The 26,314-nt window shown below is 44.0% G+C and overlaps 1 protein-coding gene and 1 non-coding gene across 15 annotated transcripts in view; one reads left to right on the top strand and one right to left on the bottom strand.

The window, feature by feature from the left end:
• Nucleotides 1-26,314, bottom strand: part of NCOA6 (nuclear receptor coactivator 6) — a 137,202-nt gene that overhangs the window by 92,551 nt on the left and 18,337 nt on the right. For all 14 annotated transcript variants that reach the window (XM_036321067.1, XM_036321063.1, XM_036321062.1 and 11 more), the window contains one exon: nt 2,631-2,734. The gene's annotated coding sequence lies outside the window, so the exon portion shown is untranslated. The remainder of the gene's footprint in view (nt 1-2,630; nt 2,735-26,314) is intronic.
• LOC118663922 lies at nt 21,135-21,237 on the top strand. The gene has a single exon (XR_004970215.1). It is a non-coding gene; the product is annotated as a small nucleolar RNA U13 (small nucleolar RNA).

Genomic DNA, 26,314 nt, shown 5'->3' with positions numbered 1-26,314 from the left:
TCTTTATTATAGAAGAATGCCAACTTAAATGTAAAAAATATATATATCATTTAAAAAATATAATTTTGAAATTCCTAATAAAATAATTCAGGCAAGGATCATTAATAAAGATAAAATTTTATGTGAAAAACAGACACACAACTGGATAGCACATGATGTCAAAGTATCATCCCAGATTTGTTGCTTGTTAATGTGAAAAATAACTTTACAATGGAAGGACTGTCACTACCTGAACACAATGTTCAACCTTAGCATCATTAGCACAAAAACAACCAGAAATTATGTACAGTATGAAATGCACAGCATTACCTATGAAACAGTCTTGCCAAAAATGTTTAACCTGAATCTAGCAAGTTTTTAAAAAAATATATTTTTATTGATTTCAGAAAGCAAGGGAGAGAGAAAGACAGAAACATCAATGATGAGAGAGAATCATTGATTGGCTGTCTCCTGCACGCCCCATGCTGGGGATTGAGCCAGCAGCCCAGGCATGTGCCCTTGACTGAAATTGAACCCAGGACTCTTTAGTCCGCAGGCTGACCTAATCTAGCAAGTTTTTAACAGGAGACAAAGGAACAATTTAACACCATGAAAAAATAATTAGACAAATCTAGAATATAGGATTTCTGTAGCACAATTAGCTTGCCCTCTTAGTAAAAGGTAGATAAAACTATTCTACATTAAAAGAGATTTAAAAGACTTAAACATCAAATGGAGTGTATGGTCCTTTATTGAATCTTGGTTTGAAAAAAAGATGTAAAGCACATTTTTAGGGTAATTAGGAAATTATTACTAATTTTGTTAGGTGTGATAATAATGTTGCTGTGGTTACACAGGACAATGTTCTTATCATTTCTTAAGAGATGCATACTGAAACATTTAGGGGTGAAATGTCATGCTATCTGTAATTTACTTTAAAATACATTAAGCAAATATGGCAAAACAAAATGTTAATATAGGTTAACAATAGGTCATGAGTATATAGGTATTATTTATAGCATAATTTTATATATGATTAAAATTGCTCATAATAAAAAGTTTCTTAAAAAAACATATTTATATTATCCTATATAATAAAAGGCTATTATGTAAACTGTCCCTTCAACTGGGAATTCGACAGGGATTTCAACTGGGAGTTTGAACAGGGGGCAGGGCTGGCCGGCCAACTGCCTGTGGCCCCTCACCCTGGCTGGCCTGGTCTGATTGCTCAATTGGGGTGGGCCAGCTGGACCCCACCCATGCACGAATTTGTGCACTGGGCCTCTAGTATCCTATCTAATGAAGAGGAAATATGCTAATTGACCCTCATGCTGTCTCAAAGATGGCGGTGCCCACAGCCAATAAGGAAGGAATATGCTAATTGACTGCCATGCCCTCAAAGATGGCGATGCCCACAGCCACAAGATGGCCAGCAGGGGAGGGCAGTTGGGGGCGACCAGGCCGGCAGGGGAGGGCAGTTGGGAGCGATCAGGCCGGCAGGGGAGCAGTTAGATGTCGATCAGGCTGGCAGGGAAGTGGTTAGGAGGTGATCAGGCAGGCAGGCGAGCGGTTGGGAGCAGCAGTCCCGGATTGTGAGAGGGATGTCCCTGTGGGATCAGGCCTAAACCGGCAGTCAGACATCCCCCGAGGGGTCCCAGATTAGAGAGGGTGCAGGCTGGGCTGAAGGACACCCCCGCCCCCCCAGTGCACAAATTTCATGCATCAGGCCTCTAGTTATATTTAGCTATCTGCACCAGTCCTTTCTCTTCAGAATTTTTACCTGGTGCAAGTAGCTGAATAATCGGTAAAATATTGTCACAGGCTATTCAAATTATTTGACTTGGCTGCCATTTGAGCAAAAGACAAAAGACACTATTATCCACATCAGATTATCAAAAACTCACATACCTATTGGAGTCAGGCAGGTAAAATAAATAAGAGAAGAACACTGGCTATTAAATGCATTTGCACATACTGTATGAATGGTTTGAGCAATGGGAAACTTGAATACCCATCTATGATGAGCACCTACAACTTTGCTCCAGCTTATTATTTTCCTTTGGAATGATGGGAAGAATTGTAAAGGCCCAGAAATAATAGATATTTTGAATTTTAAGAAAAGACAAAAATCCATATATTTAGTGAAATCTCCAGATTTTCAAAGAGATTTACATTTTTGAAAATACTCTATGGGCCAAGTGAAACACACTCCAGCTGCATATGGCCCACAAGCCATCAGTTTTCAATTTCTAATTAAGTCTGACAATCCAGGTATGACTCATGTGATTGACTAGTACAGCACTAGGCCTGAGTGAACTATGTGGGTTTGGTGTATTGCTGGAGGAAACCAGATATTTAAAATGCATTTAAGTGTTATGATGTACCTCTTGGGAGGTCTGTGGACTCCTCAAGAGAAAAGAGATTAAGTAATCTCTTAATCCCAGAAGAACAGAAGGTTCAAACTTAGTGAATTTTGGTTTCTTTAAATATGCTGAAGTCTCCCATATCTGGTTGAAAGACTATCTTAACCTTTGACAAAACACTAGATGGTGAAGGAAACAGTTTTTCACTTGCTATGTAATGGTACAGCCATTCCATGGCTTGGAATGAAGCCGAGCCATATCCACTCTCTTACATAAGGTTTTACTCACCAAAATATCTTTTTTAATTTTTATCATTTATCCAGGTCATCCTCTACATCCAAACAAGCTGGCATTTTTGGAGACTATATTTCAAGGTAGTCCAAATAAAAATTCTAAAAAAAAAGAAAAAGAAAGTTACAATATTATATAGAAATTACACAAGTAACCTATTTTTGCAACAGAAGTTAATGTAAATATCACAAGTTATCAAGTCAACTAAATATCTCCAAACAATGTTAAAATAGGGTTTTCTTTAAGCATATTTTTTTCTGAGATCTAAACCATTCATCAACAAGCTTTCAGAGTACAGAATTCAAACTAAGGGACATATACCAGTTTCACTTAATAATAATCATGAAACTGGGACCCTAAGCATTAGAGTCCTTCCTATACCTTCATTTTTCAATCTATTAAATTAAAATAAATTAACATCATGCTGCACTGTTTGCAGATACTTGGTGCCAAAACCAAAATATTCTGTATACACACTAAATAAAAGACATACCTGTTCTAGTTCTGGCCAGTGTGCTCAATGGTTAGAGCTTAAGCCCTGAGCACCAAAGGGTCACAGGTTCGATTCCTGGTCAAGGGCACATAACTGGGGGGCACATACCTGGGTTGCAGGTTCAATCCCTGCCCCAGTGGGGGTGCATGCAGGAAGCAATCAATTGATGTGTCTCACTAACATTGATATTTCTCTTTTCCTCTCTCCCTCCCTCCCTCCCTACCTCCCTTCTACTCTCTCTGAAAAAAAAAAAAATCAACGGGGAAAAATATCCGTGGGTGAGGATTAACAAAAAACAAAACAAAACACACACAAAAACCAGCCCCTCCTCCTGGCACTCCAGGTTATTAAAGTGAATCAAATTAAAAAACAAACAAACAAACAAAAAACAATGCACTTCTAATAGGATTTCAAAATTCATTTTTAAGCTTCATAAAGTATAGATTTAGTTTTTTCCAAATTTATATTATCTACTAGAGGCCCGGTGCACAAAAATTTGTGCACTCGGCGGGGAGAGGGATCCCTCAGCCCGGCCTGTGCCCTCTCACAGTCTGGGACCCCTCGGGAGATAACGACCTGCTGGCTTAGGCCTGCTCCCGGGTGGCAGAGGGCAGGCCCAATCCCTAGGTACAGGCCCTGGTCGGGCTCAGAGCAGGGCTGATTGGGGAATTGGGGCGCCGCCCCCTGTCATGCACAGAGCAGGGCAGATCGGGAGGTTGCGATGCCACCCTCAGTCACGCACAGGGTAGGGCCGATTGGGGGGTTGGGGCACCGCCCCCTGTCACACTCAAGGCAGGGTCGATGGGGAGGTTGCGGCGCCACCCCGACACCCACAGAGCAGGGCTGATCAGGGCGTTGGGGAGCTCCCCCGTTATGCACAGAGCAGGGTGGATCAGGGGGTTGAGGAGCTCCCCCCTGTAACTCACAGAGCAGGGCGGATCAGGGGGTTGGGGTGCCGCACACTGTCACACTCAGGGCAGGGCCAATGGGGAGGTTATGGCTCTACCCCGTCACACACAGAGCAGGGCGGATCAGGGGGTTGAGGAGCTCCCCCCTGTCACTCACAGAGTAGGGCCAATAGGGGAGGTGGGGCACCGCCCCGTCACACTCAGGGCAGGGCCGATGTGGAGGTTATGGCTCTACCCCATCACACACAGAGCAGGGCCCGTGGGGGAGGGGGTGTTGGGGTGCCGCACCCTGTCACACACAGAGCCGCAGGGCAATCAGGGAGTTGGGGAGCTCCCCCCTATCAGGCATAGAGCAGGGCTGATCAGGGGGTTGGGGCGCCTTCCCCTGTCACGAACAGAGCAGGGCGGATAGGGAGGTTGTGGCCCCGCCCACTGACACACACAGAGCCGCAGGGCGATCAGGTGGTTTGGGCACTGCCCCGTCATGCTGATCTCGGTGCCAGGAGGCCTCTCGGCTCCGCTGATCCCGGTGCTGGGAGGCATATTACCCTTTTACTATATAGGATAGAGGACTGGTGCATGGGTGGGGGCCGGCTGGTTTTCCCTGAAGGGTGTCCTGGATCAGGGTGGGGGTCCCCACTGGGGTGCCTGGCCAGCCTGGGTGAGGGGATGATGGCTGTTTGCAGCTGGTCACACACCCTTCTGGGTAGGGGTCCCCACTAGGGTGCCTGACCAGTCTGGATGAGGGGCTGAGGGCTGTTTTCAGGCTGGTGGGTGACTGAAGCTCCCAACCTGTCCTTTTTTTCTTTTTCTTTTTTTATTCTGGGCCAGCTTTAGCTCTGGCTCCAGCTCTGAGGCCTCTGCTGCTGAAAGCAGGTATCTGGTTTGTTTGGGTTCTATAATCGAAACACTGTATCAACTCCAGCTCTGAGATCCCGGCGGGCTGAAAGGTTTCTGTGGTATTGTTTAGCTTCTATATTTTTAACAATGTTTCAAACTGCAAGCTCAGAGGCCGGCAAGGCAGGCAGGGAACGTTGGTTTCCTCCGTCACTGAAGCAAGCAAGCCTCATGTTAGCTTCAAGCTGCCTGGCTACCGGCCGCCATCTTGGCTGGCAGTTAATCTGCATATCTCGCTGATTAGCCAATGGGAAGGGTAGCGGATGTACACTAATTACCATGTTTCTCTTTTATTAGATAGGATAATATCTATATGTTTTATTCTTCATTAAATTTTCAGTTTAAGTTCTAAAGTATTCCTTATTATACACACAGAAATTATGTATAAAAAGTACATAATTTTTTTCTCGCATGCCTCAGAAAAAATTTCCTACTTAATAACAATATCTATTTACAATATCTTTAACTTTGCTATTACGGTTTTACATTACTGCCAAATACTGATTTTATAATTTCAAAATTTTAGATGAATATATATACTGTGTATTAATAAAATATTAGAGAAAAAACGACCCCTTAATTATTTTTTAATTCAAGAAAACGCCATTTTTAAGTCTTCATGGAACATTAATAAAAATTAAGCTTCAAGAAAGCCATAAAGAAAATTTCAATTAACCCAAAGAGTATCAATAGTATAAAACTGATGACCAGCACTAAAATTATAAATTTAAAATGAAATTTTTAAAAAAAGCCTTTCTACCTTAAAATAATGACAAAACCTTAACTTGGGTTAAAAAAATAAATAAAAATTGCAAAATTTCTAGAAAACAATAAGGAAAATATTACATATTAGAACCTAAAGAATACAATCAAATCAGCAAAGAAGACTATTCCATCACAAATACCTTTATCAAAATAAAATGAAAATTAAATTAATTAAATATCCATTCAAAAAGTTAGGGGGAAAACTAATAATGTAAACTGAAAGAAAGCAAAATAAAGGAATTAATACAGGTGAAAGCAGAAATTAATGAGAAAGTAGAAAAACATTAGCAGAACTAATACATTAATCTAAAAATTGGTACATTGGGGAAAAAATCAGTAACACAGTTAAACCACTAATTAATCTACTGAGTGGGGAGATAATCCTAATATATAAAATAAGAAATAAGAGGCCTAGCCAGTTTGGCTCAGTAGACAGAGCGCCAGCCTGCGGAATGAAGGGTCCCAGGTTCGATTCTGGCCGAAGGCACATGCCCGGGTTGCGGGCTTGATTCCTTTGTGGGGCGTGCAGGAGGCAGCCGATCAATGATTCTCTCTCATCATTGATGTTTCTATCTCTCCCTCTCCCTTCCTCTGTGACATCAATAAAAATACATTAAAAAAAAATAAGAGAGCCACAGACACAAAGAAAATTAAAAAGACCAAAGAGACTATTTTACTCAGGCTTCTGTTCACATCTGTCTATGTCAACAATTTTCAATGGGTGTGCCACAAGAATTTTTAAAACATGCAAAACCTTAGTCAGGGGCAATGACCTCTTTTCCCTTAGATCAGTGGTTCTCAACCTTCCTAATGCCGCGACCCTTTAATACAGTTCCTCATGTTGTGGTGACCCTCAACCATAAAATTATTTTCGTTGCTACTTCATAACTGTAATTTTGCTGCTGTTATGAATTGTAATGTAAATATCTGATATGCAGGATGTATTTTCATTGTTACAAATTGAACATAATTAAAGCATAGTGATTAACCACAAAGACAATATGTAATTATATATGTGTTTTCCAATGGTCTTAGGCGACCCCTGTAAAAGGGTCGTTCGACCCCCCCAAAGGGGTCGAGACCCACAGGTTGAGAACCACTGCCTTAGATTATCAAATAAAAAAAGCGAAACAGCCAACACAACAACAGCTGTCTGATGTAAATGAATAAAAAATTATACATATATTTTTTGTCAGATCGGCAAAAAAATAATTTTTGGTGAGCTGCAGAATTTTAGTAATTAGTTAGTGTGCCATGAGATGAAAAGGTTGAAAATTGCTGGCTTATGTAAATATGATAATGCCCCCAAAAGTGCCATGCACAGAATTAATGGAAACACTATTAACCCAGTAGAGAACAGATTAAGTCTAATGATTTGAAACTGTTTCACAGTATACAAAAAGAAAGAAAACTTTCCAATTTTCTTATGAAGCAAATATAGAATGAGCATAAAAACTGAAACAAACTTCAGGCAGAAAACTACAGATCAATCTCTCCTATACTGCTCAATCTCTCTCACACTGAGGCAAGATTTCTAAGTCAAATTTTAAATAGAATACAAGAGGAGTCAGACAGTCTCTTCAATAAATGGTGTTGGGAAAATTGGACAGACACACGCAAAAAAATTAAACTAGAATACCAACTTACACCATACACAAAAATAAACTCAAAATGGGTAAAGGACTTAAACATAACACGGGAAGCCATAAAAATCTTAGAGAAATCCACAGGCAGCAAAATCTCAGACATATGCCAAAGCAATATCCTCACCGATACAGCTCCTAGGGCAATGGAAACTAAAGAGGAAATAAACAAATGGGACTACATCAAAATAAAAAGCTTCTGCACAGCAAAAGAAACCATCAACAAAACAACAAGAAAGCCCACTGCATGGGAGAACATATTTGCCAATGTTATCTCCGATAAGGGTTTAATCTCCAAAATTTACAGGGAACTCATACAACTTAACAAAAGGAAGATAAACAATCCAATCAAAAAAATGGGCAACAGACCTAAATAGATACTTTTCGAAAGAGGACATACAGAAGGCCAAGACATATGAAAACATGCTCAAAGTCACTAATCATCTGACAGATGCAAATCAAAACAACAATGAGGTACCATCTCACACCTGTCAGAATGGCTATCTTACCTAATGATAGACAAACATGTAAATTAACCGTCCCTGCGCTATGCTCACCAGCCATTCAGGAGAGTATGCAAATTAACCCAACAAAGATGGCGGCTAATTTGCATACGTAGGGGCAAAACAGCGGAGCGAAGACTGAAGGCTCCGTCCGGAGAGAAGGCCTGGGTCCCGGGTGCTAGAGGAAAACCAGTGCCAGCAGCCAGGGGAAGGGAAGGCCTATTGCACGAATCTCTTTGTGCAACGGGCCTCCAGTCCTATACAATAAGAGGGGGATACGCTAATTAGCCCAGATATGCTAATTACAACTGGATATGCTAATTAGTCAGGACCAGTATGCAAATTGACCATCACTCCAACACACAAGATGGCCGCCCCCATGTGGCCACAAGATGGCCTGCAGGGGAGGGCAGTTAGGGGTGACCAGGCCAGCAGGGGAGGGCAGTTGGGGGCAACCAGGCCTGCAGGGGAGGGCAGTTGTGGGCAATCAGGCCTGCAGGGGAGGGCAGTTGGGGGCAATCAGGCTGGCAGGGGAGTGGTTAGGCATGATCAGGCTGGCAGGCAGAAGCAGATAGGGGCAATCAGGCAGGCAGGCAGGCGAGCGGTTGGGAGCCAGCAGTCCTGGATTGTGAGAGGGATGTCTGACTGCCCATTTAGGACTGATCCCACAGGGCAGTTGGACATCCCTCGAGGGGTCCCAGATTGGAGAGGGTGCAGGCTGAGCTGAGGGACACCCCCCCAGTGCACAAATTTTGTGCACAGGACCTCTAGTCCTTAACAAATCAACAAATGACAAGTGCTGGTGAGGATGCGGAGAAAAAGGTACCCTAGTGCTCTGCTGGTGGAAATGCAGACTGGTGCAGCTAGTGTGGAGAACAGTATGGAATTTCCTCAAAAAGTTAAAAATGGAACTCCCATTGACCCAGTGATTCCACTTCTAGGGATATATCCCAAGAAACTAGAAACACCAACCAGAAAGGATATATGCACCCCTATGTTCATAGCAGCACAATTTACAATAGCTAAGATTTGGAAACAGCCTAAATGCCCACCAGCAGATGAGTGAATTAAAAAACTCTGGTACATCTACACAATGGAATACTACGCTGCTGTAAAAAGGAAGGAACGCCTACCATTTGCAACAGCATGGATGGACCTAGAGAGCATTATGCTAAGTGAAATAAGTTGGTTAGAGAAAGAAATATCACATGATCTCACTCATTTGTGGAATATAATGAACAACATAAACTGATGAACAAAAACAGATCCAGAGACAGAGAAGCATCAATCAGACTGTCAAACCTCAGAGGGAAGAGAGGGGAGGGTGGGGGTAAGGGGGAGAGATCAACCAAAGGACTTGTATGCATGCATATAATCATAACCAATGGACACCAACACTAGGGGGGTGAGGGCATGAGTGGGGGGGTGGGTTAATGGGAGGTATAAGGACACATATGTAATACCTTAATCAATAAAGAAAATAAAAATAAATAAATAAAAAGAAAGAATACAAGAGTATAAGAATAATAATGCACAATGATCAACTGAAGTTTCTTCTAGGAATGCACCAAAGGCTCAATATTAGAAAACTAGGGGAAAGGAATCATATGTTCATCATCACAGATACTAAAAGACATTTGACAAAATTCTTGATCAGAAGAGTAAAACCCGCCCAGCTGGCATGGCTCAGTGGTTAAGCGTTGACCTATAAACCAGAAGGTCATGGTTCAATTCCCGCCCGGGCATGCAGGAGGCAGCAGATCAATGATTCTCTCTTATCATTGATGTTTCTATCTCTCTCTCCCTTCCTCTCTGAAATCAATAAAAATATATTTTAAAAAAATATGTAGCAGCCCTGGCCAGTTTGGCTCAGTGCATAGAGCATCGGCTTGCAGACTGAATGGTCCCAGGTTCGATTCCCGTCAAGGGAACATACCTTGGTTGCAGGCTCAATCCCTGTGAAGGCGGTAACCAATCAACGTATCTCTCTCACATTGATGTTTTTCTCGCTCGCTCTGTCTCTCCCCCTCCACTCTCACTAAAAATCAATGGGGAAAAAATAAAGCTACAAGAAGAAAATTTAAAAACAATAATGAAGGATCCAAATACAAACAAGATCTGAAAACAGGATGACACACCAAATTCTTGGACAAAAAGATTCAGAAATATCAATTCTCCCTAGTTTATAATTTAACAATCCCAATAAAAATGCAAACTTCTTTTTTGAAATAAACAAGCTGACTCCAAAATTCATATGGAAACAAGTCAGGCAAACTCTGAAAAATCAGAGTAATAAAGGGACTCCTCCTACTAGATATTAAAACATAAAGTCTTAATAATTAAAATTGTGTGGTACTGGAATATAAATAGTCAGTGGAATTTTAATATGTCATAAAGGGGAAAAACGTATTTTTCACTAAATAGAACTAGGTAGCCACATAGAAAAAAAAATTAGAGCTTTACCTCACCTCAAGATAACTCCAAATAGTTCTAAAACTTCAGGGTAACAAATGAAACCCTAAAGTATTAGAAGAAAGGACAGAAGAAAAAAAATTTTTAATGTATTTTTATTGAGTTCAAAGAGGAAGGGAGAGGGAGGGATAGAAACATCAATGGTGAGAGAGAATCATTGATTGGTTGCCTCCTGCATACCCCCTTACTGAGGATCAAGCCGGCAACATAGGCATGTGCCCTGACCGGAACTGAACCGTGATCTCCTGGCTCACAGGTCAACGTTCAACCACTGAGCCACACCAGCCAGGCCAGAAGAAAAAAATTTTTAAAGAAAGTAAGTTTCCTTTATTTTTGAAAATATTTTTTTTTGAGAGAGAGAGAGAGAGAAACATCATTTTCAGAGCGATACATGGATCAGCTGTCTCCTGCATGCTCCACAATCCCTACCGGGGACTGAGCCGCAACCCTGGTATGCAACCCTGGTATGAGCCCTGACTGGGAACTGAATGGCAACTCTTTGGTGCAAAGGACGATGCCCAACCAACTGAGCCACACCAGCCAGAACCAGAAGAAATTTTTATAACCTTGGAGTGGGAAAGGTTTTAGTAACTACAAATCAAAATCTAAAGGCATAAAAGAAAGATTGATAAATTCAAACACAAAAATCACAGCATTCTGCAAGGAAAAAAATATCATAATTTTTTTAAAAAGCAGAGACAAAATATTTAGTCCTATCACTGATAAAAAAGCAAATTTCCCATATATAAGCATAGGAAAAAAGCATACTGTATTTATAGGTATTGTATGTATGTGTGTGCATATGTAAGATACATAAAATAAACAGAACAATAATTTGGACAAATTATTGTGTCCAAAAATGAACACAAGATATAATCAGAAAATTCACAGAAAAGGAAATACAAATGAACTTTAAACATATGAAAAGATGCTGAATGTCATGCATAAGAAGAAAAAAAACATTTTTCACTCATCAGATTAGCAAAAGTCCAAAAATTTGATGATGCATTATCTTGGCAAGGTTATGAGAAAGTAGGCACTCTCATTTATTGCTAGTAGTAGTGCAAATTCATGTAACATCAGAAATTAGGTAATATCTACCAAAATTACAATTATACATACCATTAACCTAGAGATCTCACTTCTGCTTAGTGATCCTTACAGACACACAAGATGACATATACACAAAGTTATTCACTAAAGCATTGTTTGTAATAGCAATATAGAAAATTACCTAGATGTCCATCAACAGAGATTGATTAAATTATAGTACATGCAATAAAAGTGAAATGCAGTGAGAATAAGGATGCTTTTAATATACTGATATGGAAAGGTCTCCAAGATATATTGTTCAGAGAAAAAAATACAAGGAATAAAACATTGACTATAATATGCTTCTTTTTGTGGGAAAAGAAAAAAATATTTTATATATCTATCCTATCTAATAAAAGAGAAACATGGTAATTAGCGTACGTCCGCTACTCTTCCCATTGGCTAATCAGGGCGATATGAAAATTAACAGCCAGCCAAGATGGCAGCCAGCAGCCAGGCAGCTTGAAACTAACATGAGGCTTGCTTGCTTCAGTGACGGAGGAATCCAACGTTCCCTGCCTGCCTTGCCGGCCTCTGAGCTTGCAGTTTGAAACATTGTAACAAATATAGAAGCTAAACAAAACCCCAGAAATCTGCTTTCAGCAAGCCGGGATCTCAGAGCTGGAGTTGATACAGTGTTTCGATTATAGAACCCAAACAAACCAGATACCTGCTTTCAGCAGCAGAGGCCTAAGAGCTGGAGCCAGAGCTAAAGCTGGCCCAGAATTAAAAAAAAAAAAGAAAAAAGAAAAAAAGGACAGGTTGGGAGCTTCAGTCACCCACCAGCCTGAAAACAGCCCTCAGCCCCTCACCAAGACTGGCCAGGCACCCCAGTGAGGACCCCCACCCTGAAGGGTGTGTGACCAGCTGCAAACAGCCATCATCCCCTCACCCAGGCTGGCCAGGCACCCCAGTGGGGACCCCCACCCTGATCCAGGACACCCTTCAGGGAAAACCAGCCAGTCCCCGCCCGTGCACCAGTCCTCTATCCTATATAGTAAAAGGATAATATGCCTCCCAGCACCGGGATCAGTGGAGCCGCGAGGCCTCCCGGCACCGGGATCAGCATGACAGGGGGCAGCACCCAAACCCCCTGATCGCCCTGCGGCTCTGTGTGTGACAGGGGGCGGGGCCACAACCTCCCTATCCGCCCTGCTCTGTTCGTGACAGGTGAAGGCGCCCCAACACCCTGATCAGCCCTGCTCTATGCCTGATTGGGGGGAGCTCCCCAACCCCCTGATCGCTCTGCGGCTCTGTGTGTGTCAGGGTGCGGCGCCCCAACCCCCTAATTGCCCTGTGGCTCTGTGTGTGACAGGGTGTGGCGCCCCAACCCCCCCACCCCCCAGGGGCCCTGCTCTGTGTGTGACGGGGTAGAGCCATAACCTCCCCATCGGCCCTGCACTGAGTGTGACAGTGGCGGCGCCTCAACCCCCTAATCAGCTCTGCTCTGTGGGTGATAGAGGGCGGCACCCCAACCCCCCTCCCCCCCACGGGCCCTGCTCTGTGTGTGATGGGGTAGAGCCATAACCTCCCCATCGGCCCTGCCCTGAATGTGACAGTGGCGGTGCCCCAACCCCCTGATCGGCCCTGATCTGTGGGTGATAGAGGGCGGCGCCCCAACTCCCCTATTGGTCCTACTCTGTGAATGACGGGGGAGCTCCCCAACCCCCTGATCGGCCCTGCTCTGTGCGTGACAGGGGGGAGCTCCCCAAACCCCTGATGGGCCCTGCTCTGTGCGTGACAGCGGGGAGCTCCCCAACCCCCTGATCGACCCTGCTCTGTGCGTGACAGGGTACGGAGCCCCAAACCCCCTGATAGGCCCTGCTCTGTGCGTGACAGGGGGCAGCGCCCCAACCCCCTGATTGCCCCTGCTCTGTGCGTGACAGGGGGTGGCGCCACAACCTCCCCATCGACCCTGCCTTGAGTGGGGGTACTCACTGGGGTGCCTGGCCAGTCTTGGTGAGGGGCTGAGGGCTGTTTTCAGGCTGGTGGGTGACTGAAGCTCCCAACCTGTCCTTTTTTTCTTTCTTTTTTTAATTCTGTTGGAGCGATGCCCCAACCCCCCAATCGGCCCTACCCTGAGCGTGACTGAGGGTGGCATCGCAACCTCCCAATCCGCCCTGCTCTGTGCATGACAGGGGGCGGTGCCCCAACTCCCCAATCGGCCCTGCTCTGAGCCCGACCCGGGGCTGCACCTAGGGATTGGGCCTGCCCTCTGCCACCCGGGAGCAGGCCTAAGCCAGCAGGTCGTTATCTCCCGAGGGGTCCCAGACTGCGACAGGGCACAGGCTGGGCTGAGGGATCCCCCCCCCCCCGAGTGCACAAATTTTTGTGCACCGGGCCTCTAGTATATACATAAAAGGCTAATACGCAAAGTGTCCCCGCAGGAGTTCGACCGGGAGTTCTATCGCTGACTATGATGTGCGCTGATCACCAGGGGACGGCGCAGAACATAGGAAGGCTGGGGCTGGCATCCAACAGCCGGGGAAGGGAGGCCCTGGCCAGCAGACGGCAGTCGGCAGGCCTCAATCAGCCCTGATCGCCAGCCAGGCCTAGAGTTCCTACCCGTGCACGAATTTCATGCACTGGGCCTCTAGTGCTAGTATAAAATACTCTAGAACAGGAGTGGGGAATCTTTTCTCTGCCCAAGGCCCATTTGGATATTTATAACATCATTCGCTTGATATAATTCACTTAATATAAATTTATGTTGCTATGAAAAAAGCTCCTAGATTTATTAAATTTCAATATTTTGATAACCTTGGCAGGGCCAGACCAAGTGATTTCATGGGCCTTATATGGCCTGCAGGCTGGATGTTCCCCACTCATGCTCTAGAAGGAAATACAAGAAACCAATAAAAATGGCTAAATTGAAAAAATCATGTTTTGCCCCGTCAGGTGGCTCAGTTGTTTGGAGCATCATCCTCTGCATCAAAATGGTGTGTGTTTGACTCCCACTCAGGACTTGTGCAGGAGGCAGCTGATCCATGTTTCTCTCTCATATCGATGTGATTTTTTTTCTCTCTCTCTCTAAAATCAATAATCACCCCAGGAGGTATGGCTCAGTGGTTGAGTGTAGACCTATAAACCAGAAGGTCATGGTTCCATTTCTGGTCAGGACACATGCGTGGGCTGCAGGCTTAATCCCCAGTGTGCAGCATACAGGAGGCAGCCGATTAATGATTCTCACATCATTGATGTATCTCTCTCTCTCTCTTCCTCTCTGAAATCAATAAAAATGTATTTTAAAGTTAATAAGCATGTCCTTGGGCGAGAATGAAAAAAAATCATATTGTTCCAAAGGACAAGAAAGCGCTTACTCAGACCAATGGGGAGTTGTCACAAGGACATAGGAGCCAGTTTTAAGGGGTTCCCATTGGCAAATTTGAGACAATTTGTATATAAAAAAAGAATAATGATTAAAAGTGCTTATAATATCATGAATAAATAAGAATTCATTAATTCACAATAATAGCTCAAAGAAAAAAAGAAATAAAAAAACACCTGTCATCTGCTACAATTGGGGGTGACTATTACATCCACTTCTTACTTTGAAGACTGATAATTAAAGAGAAATAATGAAGCAATTTAACTTAGTCTTTTTAGAAGGCTTCTCCTCAGTAATAGAGAGGGAAAGCTCTCCTTTATAGAAGAATGCCAAGGAGTAAATGTAGAAGTAAAGAAAAAAATTTAAAAGCCACCATTTTGCAACCTCCAATGAAATAAAGGACTCAGGCAAGTATGTTCAAAAGATGTTAAAAATCATTTGGTTAAACTGTTGAGAAACAGAAAATTCCCACAGTGTCAGAGAATGAGGAGAGAAGGGAGAGATCAGAGAAAACAGAGACTCAGAGAAGTGAGAAATTATTCCATAGATTACCTACTAATTGCAAAAGGAAAACTAGTACCTTTACAATGGCGTTATCTGACAGTTACCAACTTAACCTAAAGATCAAACTCAGCTTCCTGATATAATGTAACCTGAAAGGGTAACGCATCATCTATGATATATTACCAAAAATACCTAGCTTAGAGGTAAATAAGTCTTAAAACCCAATATTTCCTTAATAGGAAATTCAGGTGATAGAGTAACAAGAAAAATTTCATACAGAAATTTTTACAAGAAAAAGTAATTGATTACATGAAGACATGTCAGATCTATAATTTGAAACACACTACAACAAAATTGATCTGGTCTCTTCAAAACCCCAAATCTTGGGTGTGATAATGTTATTTGTGATTATATACAGAATGCCCTTATTCTTAGCAATGCATGCTAAAGCATTTCCGGATAAAGTATCATAATGTCTGCAACTTATTTTCAAAGTATTCAGCAAAGACAGGTAGATAGATAAATTATGCAAATATAACAAAATATCATCACTGTATGTTTGAAATTTTCATATTAAAAAGTTAGCTCCGTGGATAGAGTGTCGTCTGCGGGCTGAAGGGTCGCGGGTTTGATTCTGGTCAAGGGCATATACCTAGGTTGCGGGCTCGATCCCCAGTGGGGGGCATGCAGGAGGCAGCCAAACGGAGGTTCCTTCTCATCATTGATGTTTCTGTCTCTCTCCCTCTCCCTACCTCACTGAAATCAATTAAAATATATTTTTTAAAAAATGGGGATTCCAGCCAGCATGGCTCAGAGGTTGAGCGTCAACCTACAAACCAGGAGGTCACGGTTCGAATCTCAGTCAGGGACACATGCCTGGGTGACAGGCTCCATTCCCAGTAGGAAGGCATGCAGGAGGCAGCCAATCAATGGGTCGCTCTTGATGTTCCTATCTCTCTCTCTCTCTCCCCACTTCCTCTCTCTTTAAAAAATCAATAAAACGGGGGAACCAAGATGGCAGCATAGGTACACACTTGTACTTGCTGCCTCGCACAACCACATCAAAACTACAACTAAAAGACAAAACGGATATCATCCAGAACCACGGGAAGGCTGGCTGAGTGGAAATTCTACAATTAGAAGGAAAGAGAAAAGCGCATTGAGGCTGGTAGGAGGTTCAGAGGTGCGGAAGTGCGGAGGTATGGAGGCGCCTGTGAAAACGGGCTGGCAACTTGGTACACTGTTGTCTTTTTCAATCAGGAGAAAGATACAAGCTCCCAATTGCTCTGAACTCCAGTTCCGGGCGAGACTCTGGGGACCCAGACTCATACGGGGAGAAACTGGACTGTCTGGCATTGGGACAGGAACACGAGGGCGGCTTTCTCGCAGAGGTGCTTGCAGCGACCATTGTTCCTGCACAGGCCGGTGGGAAACAGAGACCCCAGGACCTCTTCAAGGCAGAGCAGGCTGGCAGCCATTGCAGTTTGCTCTGCCCTGATGATCCCCTGAGACTCCGCCCCACCCAATTTATAACCCTACCCAAGCTGTGAGCAGAGGCTTTTGCATATGAATGACCTGTTCTTTTGCGATCTAAAACCTAACAAACTGCAGCTGGGTCAAAGAGCGCCAAAGCTTCCAAAAGAAGGCCTAGACAGCAGCCTGCATTGCCTCACAGCTGGGCACTTCCAAACCCCAAACAAAGAAGAGGAATCTGCAGATCTCCCTGTAGCTCCTGCTGGGTGGCCTCAGGCAGTGGCTGACTTTGCACCTCCTTAGAGATCCAAGATCCAGTGTACCCAGTGGTCAGAGTGAGACCATATCAGAGTACAACTCTTCACATCCATGAGCGAAACACTCTAGGGGCAGACTCAGTGAGCACCAAAGCCCCACTGAAGCAGTCCTGCTCTATAAGGGTGTCTCCAGCACAGCAGTTCTCCCATTGTAGACACAGCTGGTCCTCACAGCCAATTTGCCTGGTGGTCAATTCCTCCCAGTGATGCCAACAGCAATCAAGACTTAACTACAACAAGACTGTGCACACAGCCCACAAAGGGGTGCGCCAAGAGTGTCAACCTCAGGTAATTAGGGAGGCTGAGCCACTGGGCTCTATAGGACACCTAGCACACAAAGCCACTCTATCAACACAGGGAAGCAGCCAAAATGCGAAGACAAAGAAACATGTCACAAACGAAAGAAATGGAGGAAAGCAAACGACTGGATATAGAGTTCAAAACTACTGGATATAAGGTTACTCAAGAATCTTCTAGAAACCTCTGAGAAATTTAGTGAGACCCTCAAGGATATGAAAAAGGACCAATTAGAAATTAAGCATACACTTACTGAAATAAAGAATAATATACAGAGATCCAACAGCAGACTAGAGGACCCCAGGAATCAAGTCAAAGATTTGAAATGCGAAGAAGCAAAAAACACCCAACCAGAAAAGAAAAAAGAATCCAAAAATATGAAGATAGTGTAAGGAGCCTCTGGGACAACTTCAAGCATACCAACATCCAAATTATAGGGGTGCCAGAAGAAGAGAGCAAGATACTGAAAACCAATTTGAGGAAATAATGATAAAAAACTTCCCCTACCTGGTGAAAGAAATAGACTTACAAGTCCAGGAAGCCCAAAGAAACCCAAACAAGAGGAATCCAAAGAGGATCACACCAATACACATCATAATTAAAATGCCAAGGGCAAAAGACAAAGAGAGAATCTTAAAAGCACCAAGAGAAAAACAGTTACTTACCTACAAGGGAGTACCCATACGATTGTCAGCTGATTTCTCAACAGAAACCATGCAGGCCAGAAGGGAGTGGCAAGAAATATTCAAAGTGATGAATAGCAAGAGCCTACATCCAAGATTACTTTACCCAGTAAAGCTATCATTTAGAATTGAAGGTCAGATAAAGAGCTTCACAGATAAGGAAAAGCTAAAGGAGTTCATCACCACCAAGCCAGTATTATATGAAATGCTGAAGGGTATTCTTTAAGAAGAGGAAGAAGAAGAAAAAGGTAAAGATAAGAATTATGAACAACAAATACATACCTATCAACAAGTGAATCTAAAAATCAAGTGAATAAAAAATCTGATGAACAGAATAAAATAGTGATTATAATAGAATCAGGGGCATAGAAAGGGAGTGGACTGACAATTCTCGGGGGAAGGGGGTATGTGAGGTGAGGGATGAGACTGGACAAAATTCATACACCTATGAAGACAGTGTGTGTGGGGGGGGTGGGGTAAGGGCATGGGGTGGGGTGGGAACCGGGTGGAAGGGAGCTATGGGGGGGAAAAAAGAGGAACAAGTGTAATAATCTGAACAATAAAGATTTATTATTTTTTAAAAAAGAAAAAATCAATAAAACATTTTTTTAAATGATATATGCATTCCTATGTGTACTGCAGCATTATTAACAACAGCCACGATATGAAAGCAATCTAAGTGTCCATAGATAGATGAGTGGATAAAAAAATGTGATAATGGAATATTACTGGGTCATAAAAAAGAATGAAATCTTGCCATATATGACAACATGGATGGACCTAGATGGTATTATGCTAAGCGAAATAAGTCAGATAGAAAAAGACAAATACCATGTGATTTCACTTATATGCGGAATCAAAAAAATAAAGTAAATGAACAAACAAAACAGAAACAAATGCACAGATAGAGAGAACAAACTAATGGTCACCAGATGGGAAGGGGTTAGGCAGGGGTGAGCAAACTTTTTGACTCGAGGCCACAATGGGTTCTTAAACTGGACCGGAGGGTTGGAACAAAAGCATGGATGGAGTGTTTGTGTGAACTAATATAAATTCAAAGTAAACATCCTATCTAATAAAAGAGAAACATGGTAATTAGCCGTATATCCGCTCCCTTCCCACTGGCTAATCAGGGTGATATGCAAATTAACTGCCAGCCAAGATGGCGGCCGGCAGCCAGCCAGCTTGAAACTAACATGAGGCTTGCTTGCTTCAGTGACGGAAGACTCCAACGTTCCCCGCCTGCCTTGCCGGCCTCTGAACTTGCAGTTTGAAACATAGTTACAAATATAGAAGCTAAAGAAAACCCCAGAAACCTGCTTTCAGCCCGCTGGGATCTCAGAGCTGGAGCTGACACAGAGTTTCGATTATAGAACCCAAACAAACCAGATACCTGCTTTCAGCAGCAGAGGCCTCAGAGCTGGAGCCAGAGCTAAAGCTGGCCCAGAATAAAAAAAAAAAAGAAAAAAGAAAAAAAGGAGGGGTTGGGAGCTTCACTCACCCACCAGCCTGAAAAAGCCCCTAGCCCCTCACCCAGACTGGCCAGGCACCCTAGTGGGGACCCCCACCCAGAAGGGTGTGTGACCAGCTGCAAACAGCCATCACCCCCTCATCCAGGCTGGCCAGGCACCCAAGCAGGACCCCCACCCTGATGCAGGACACCCTTCAGGGCAAACCAGCTGGCCCCCAACCGTGCACCAGGCCTCTGTCCTATATAGTAAAAGGGTAATATGCCTCCCAGCACGGGATCAGCGGAGCCGCGAGGCCTCCCAGCACCGGGATCAGCATGACAGGGGGCAGCACCCAAACCCCCTGATCGCCCTGCGGCTCTGTGTGTGACAGGGGGCGGGGCCACAACCTCCCTATCCACCCTGCTCTGTTTGTGACAGGGGAAGGTGCCCCAACCCCCTGATCAGCCCTACTCTGTGTCTGATAGGGGGGAGCTCCCCAACCCCATGATCACCCTGCGGCTCTGTGTGTGACAGGGTGCGGCGCCCCAACCCCCTGATCGGCCCTGCTCTGTGTGTGACAGGGTGTGGTCCCCCAACCCTCCCCCCCACCACGGGCCCTGCTCTGTGTGTGACGGGGTAGAGCCATAACCTCCCCATCAGCCCTGCCCTGAGTGTGACAGTGGCGGCGCCCCAACCCCCTGATCAGCCCTGCTCTGTGGGTGATAGAGGGCGGTGCCCCAAACCCCCCCCCACACACACACACGGGTCCTGCTCTGTGTGTGATGGGGTAGAGCCATAACCTCCCCTTCGGCCCTGCCCTGAGTGTGACAGTGGCGGCACCCCAACCTACTGATCGGCCCTGCTCTGTGGGTGATAGAGGGTGGCGCCCCAACCGCCCCCCCTACGGGCCCTGCTCTGTGTGTGATGGGGTAGAGCCATAACCTCCCCTTCGGCCCTGCTCTGTGTGTGACGGGGTGGTGCCCCAACTCCCCTATCGGCCCTGCTCTGTGGGTAACAAGGGGGAGCTCCTCAACCCCCGATCCGCCCTGCTCTGTGCGTGACAGGGGGCAGCTCCCCAACCCCCTGATGGGCCCTGCTCTGTGCGTGACATGGGAAGCTCCTCAACCCCCTGATCGGCCCTGCTCTGTGCGTGACAGGGGGTGGCGCCGCAACCTCCCATCGACCCTGCCTTGAGTGTGACAGGGGGCGGTGCCCCACCCCCCAATCGGTCCTACCCTGAGCGTGACTGAGGGTGGCATAGCAACCTCCCGATCTGCCTTCCTCTGTGCATGACAGGGAGTGGCGCCCCAACTCCCCAATCGGTCCTGCTCTGAGCCCAACCAGGGGCTGCACCTAGGGATTAGGCCTGCCCTCTGCCACCCGGAAGCAGGCCTAAGCCAGCAGGTCGTTATCTCCTGAGGGGTCCCAGACTGCGAGAGGGCACAGGCCGGGCTGAGGGACCCCTCCTCCCCCCCGAGTGCACAAATTTTTGTGCACCGGGCCTCTAGTCATTACATAAAAGGGTATGGTCTTTTTTTTCAACAGTTTTATTCATTTCAAACGGGCCAGATCTGGCCCACGGGCCGTAGTTTGCCCACGGCTGGGTTAGAGGAATAGTGAAAAAGGTGAAGAGATTAAGAAGTACAAATTGTCAGTTATAAAAATAGTTATGGGGATCCTTTTGTAGCTCATAAGCGTGGTGGTCACGCACATATGTGAGATGTGCTTCCTACAAACCTTGTTACGACTTTGGCCCATCTGACATTACCCATGTGATGTGAGGGGAAAAAAAGTCCGGATATGGTGTCAGATGGGTATTAGAATTATCAGGGCTATCACTTTGCAAATAATATAAATGTCTAATCATTGTGTTGTACATCTGAAACTAATATAGTATTGTATGTCAACTGTAATTGAAAAAAAAGAAACAAACAGCAAAAAATATATGGCCACAAAGAAATAACACACCTACTATAATGGCTAGAATTTATAAGAATTAATTAATATCAAGTGTTGACAAGAATATAGAACTGGAACTCTCATATTCATGGGAATATAAAAAGGTACCAACAACCTGGTAGTTTCTTAAAAAGTTAAGCATATACTTATCATAGGACTCAGCAATATCCCTCTAGGTATTTGGCTCAAATAAATGAAAACATATCTACACAAAGACTTGACTATGAAAGTAAATAGCAACTTTATTTATAACTGGAAACAACCCAAATGTCCATCAATTATTAAATGAATAAAATGTAGTATATCTTTACTATATTTGGAGTACTGCTCATAGAGGTCAAGAATGCTGTTAAATATCCTACAATACACAGGACAGTTTCTGAAACAAAGAATTACCCAGCCCAGAATGTCCATTCTGCTAAAGTTGAAAATAAATTGTTGAAGCTGGGTAAAAGGTACATGGGTGCTTCATGACAGTATTCTACTTTTGTATCTCTCTCAATTTATATAACACTAGAGGCCCAGTGCACAAAATTCATGTGGGGGGGGGACCTCCCTCAGCCAGGCCTGCACCATCTCCAATCCAGGACCCCTGGGGGATGTCTGACTGCCAGTTTAGGCCCAGGGATCGGGCGTAAACTGGCAGTTGGACATCCCTCTCATAATCCGGGACCACTGGCTCCTAACCGCTCACCTGCCTGCCTGATTGCCCCTAACTACCTCTGCCTGCTGGCCTGATGCTAACTGCTCCCCTGCCAACCTGATTGCCCCTAACCGCCTCTGCCTGCCGGCCTGATCACCCCCTAACTGCTCCTCTGTCGGCCTGATCGCCCCTAACTGCCCTCCCCTGCCAGCCTGATTGCCCAACTGCCCTCCCCTGCCATCCTGATTGCCCCCTAACTGCCCTGCCGGCCTGATCACCCCCTAACTGCTCCCCCCTGCCAGCCTGATCGCTCCCTAACTGCTCCCCCCTGCCGGCCTGATCGCCCCTAACTCCCTCTGCCTCGGCCCCTGCCACCGTGGCTTTGTCCAGGATGTCTGGAAGATGTCTGGCCTAATTAGCATATTACCCTTTTATTATATAAATAGATGTTTTTAAAACACATACCTAAACAATACATGATTCAGTAAACCCGTAATTGAATATAAAAAAAAAAAAAAAAGTACTCAAACCCCAGCCAGTGGCTTCGTTGGTTGGAGAGTTGTCCCATACACCAAAAAGGTTGGGAGTTTGATTCCGGTCGGGGTACATACTGGAGGCAGCCAAGCAATGTTTCTCTCTCACATCCATGTTTCTCTCACATTTATATTTCTCTTTCTCTCTCTCTCCCTTTGTCTCTCTCTCAAATCAATAAACACATCCTCGGGTGAGGATTAAAAAAAAATCTCATTGTGGGAATGACCTTTATGCCTCTGTTCTTGAAGGGAAGAGAGGCTAATGTGAAAGGTAGAGAGAAGTAAGAGATAGTTTGACAGAGGGAAGATAAAGGAAATTTCACATGCCAATTTTCTCCCCACCGCTGCCCAATGTTTATCTAATCCCAGCCTGGCACTAAGACATGCTTTCTATGGTAGATGGACTTCTAAGATGATCATCAATTATTCCTGCCTCCTAGTATTCACACACTTGTGTAATATCCTCTCTCTGAATGTGGGCTCCTAGTGACTTGCTTCTAACCTACACAATATGGCAAAGGTGATGGGATGTCAATTCCATGATCTTATATAATATGCTAAGTGTCTGGTTGTCCATTCAACTAATCGAAGCGTAATATGCTAATGATATGCTAAGACCACTCAACCGCTCGCTATGATGTGCACTGACCACCAGGGGGCAGACACTCTGACTGGTAGGTTAGCTTGCTGCTGGGGTCCGGCCTATTGGGACTAAGTGAAATGGGCCGGACACACCATGGAGCCCTCCCACGGTCCCTCCTCAACTGGCCAAACTCTCGCGTCCCTCCCTGGTCCCAATCGTGCACTGGTGGGGTCCCTTGGTCCGACCCCTCGGCGGATGTTGGAGAACCGGTTTCAGCTCAATCCTGCAGGCCAGGCCAAGGGACCCCACTGGTGCACGAATTCATGCACCAGGCCTCTAGATAGTTTATAAAAGATGGACACTTCTATTTCCCTAGAACAGTGGTTGCCAACCTTTCGGACCTCGCGGACCACCAGTTGGCAACTGTTGCCCCAGAAGGCTTCCGGGCCACATGGCAAGGAACAGAGAGCAGCCTGCAGGCAATAGCCAGTGAAAAATCAAGGCCCTTAATCCAACATCCCTTGAGGAAGTGAATTCTGCCAAAACAAACCAAGTGAGCCTGCAAGCAGTTCCTTCTTTAGTCAAGTATTGAGGCAAGACTTGAAACCTGACACCTTATCTGTTGCCTGTAAAGACCCTAAAACAGATGACCCACCTAAGCTGTGCCCAGATTCCTAACCCATGAAAATGTGCCACAATAAATGTGTTTTATTAAGAAGCTAAATTTGTGGTAATTTTTTTATGCAATAATAAATTTAAAAAAGTAACTGCACCCTGACTGGAAATCCTGAATATTCACCTCCTTTAACACTGTTCAGCAATTTCTTAAAAAGTTAGATACTATACCAGCCGTGGGCAAACTACGGCCCACGGGCCAGATCCGGCCCGTTTGAAATGAATAAAACTAAAAAAAAAAAAAAAGACCGTACCCTTTTATGTAATGATGTTTACTTTGAATTTCTATTAGTTCACACAAACACTCCATCCATGCTTTTTTCCGGCCCTCCGGTCCAGTTTAAGAACCCATTGTGGCCCTCGAGTCAAAAAGTTTGCCCACCCCTGTACTATACCATACAACCCAGCAATCCCACTGCTAGAGATTTACCCAAAATAAATGAAAACATGTTTACACAAAGATTTGTACAAAAATGCTTACAGTAGCTTTATTCATAATCATCAAAACCAGAAACAGACCAGTCGGTGTGTCTCAGTGGTTGAGTGTTGACCAAGAGGTCACAGTTTGATTCCCAGTCAGGGCACACACCTGGGTTGCAGGCTTGATCGCCAGCAGGGGGCGTGCAGAAGGCAGCAGATCAATGATTCTGTCTCATCACTGATGTTTCTCTCTCTCTCTCCCTCTCCCTTCCTCTCTGAAATCAATAAAAACATATTTAAAAAACAGTAACACAGGTGAATGGATAAACAAACATGTTATATCCATACAACAAAGCAATACTTAGCATTAAAAAGGAATGAAATACTACTGATACATGCAACAACATGGATAAATATAAAAATCATTATCTGAGTGAAAGCTAGCACAAAAGAAAATATAGTGTATGAATGCATTCATACAAAATTCTAAAAAATGGGGGCGCTGGGAGGGACAGATTGAAAATCAAGAGTACAGAAATTTTTTAGGGAATTGAAAATTTTCTGTACTTGATGTGATGACTGTTTCAGAAGAAATACTATAAACTAATAAATACATTATTAAAACTCATCACAAAAAAATATATGCACCCCTATGTTCATTGCAGCATTATTTATTTATTTATGATATGTGATTAAAGGATTTCTCTGACTCCAGAGTTAAAATACAGAAACCAAAACCAGACATAATTCTAACTCTGTAAGAGTCACTCCAATAGCAATGCAGCTGTTTAAAACATTTTCCTATGTATAAGTATCTATTATTTGTGTAACTTTTAAACTTTAAAATAAAAGAACTAAATTTATGAGAAAAAAACACACCACCATGCATGCAGTTTATTGTATGTAAATTATGCCTCATTAAGTTGACAAAAAAAAAATCACCTCTTTGTCAAGATTTCTTTAACTACATTTAATGCAGCTGATTTCATTATTCCACCTTATCCCTCAAACAGTATTCTACAGATAAATTACCCAAACTGCTGAGAAACCAGGGCTTCTTGAATTCTACAGTAGTTAAAACTTACAGAACATTATTATGTGTCAGGCATTGCTCTGAGTGCTTTGCATTATTAACTCAATTATTCCCCATGGAATAGATACTGTAACCCCCATTTACAACCCCATGGAATAGATCCTATAACCCCCATTTTACAAATGAGGAAGCTGAGGCATAGAGGACAAACTTGCATAAGGTCATACAGCTAATAAGTGACAGAGCCAACATCACCCCACTCTATGTATATCTCAGACCACTCAAGTATTAGGTAAAGCACACTTTCAGCTCACTGGAGACTGACAGGTTCATTCACTCATTCAACAAATTAATTAAGCATGCAATATACACTGAGTGCCAGATTACTATGACCACCTGACGTTTGTAGGCAAATTAGCTATAATTTCGCACTGAAGTTGCTAAAGGGCCAATTTCCCGCTGAAGTTGCTAGAGGGCCAGACCATTATAAATAGGGAAGCAGGTTGTTTACCACGACAGTAGAAGTGATTTTTTTCTGAAGATATGGGTAAACAACGCGATTTAACAGCCTTTGAATGTGGGAGATAGATAGATAGATAGATAGATAGATAGATAGATAGATAGATAGATAGATAGATAGATAGATAGATACACACACACACATTCAAATACCAGGTATTGTTCTAAAAGCTCAAGATATAATGGCGAAGAAAATAAAGACATGGTACTTGCTTTTATAAAGCTTACATTCTAGTAAAAACTTAGGTTTCAAGCCCAGGATTCTTGCCCAGCCAGCATGGCTAAGTGGTTGAGCGTCAACCTATAAACCAGGAGGTCACAGTTTGATTCCCGGTCAGGGCACATGCAGGGGGTTTCTGGCTTGATCCCCTGTGTGGGACATGCAGGAGGTAGCCGATCAATCATTCTCTCTCATTGATGTTTCTATCTCTCTCTCCCTCTCCCTTCCTTTCTGAAATCAATACAAAATATATTTTTAAAAAATATTTAA

The sequence above is a fragment of the Myotis myotis genome, unplaced genomic scaffold (genome assembly GCF_014108235.1).
Source record: "Myotis myotis isolate mMyoMyo1 unplaced genomic scaffold, mMyoMyo1.p scaffold_m19_p_9, whole genome shotgun sequence".
NCBI lineage: Eukaryota > Metazoa > Chordata > Mammalia > Chiroptera > Vespertilionidae > Myotis > Myotis myotis.
The sequence above is the reverse complement of the archived record's forward strand: the minus strand, read 5'-3'. Positions and strand labels throughout refer to the sequence as shown.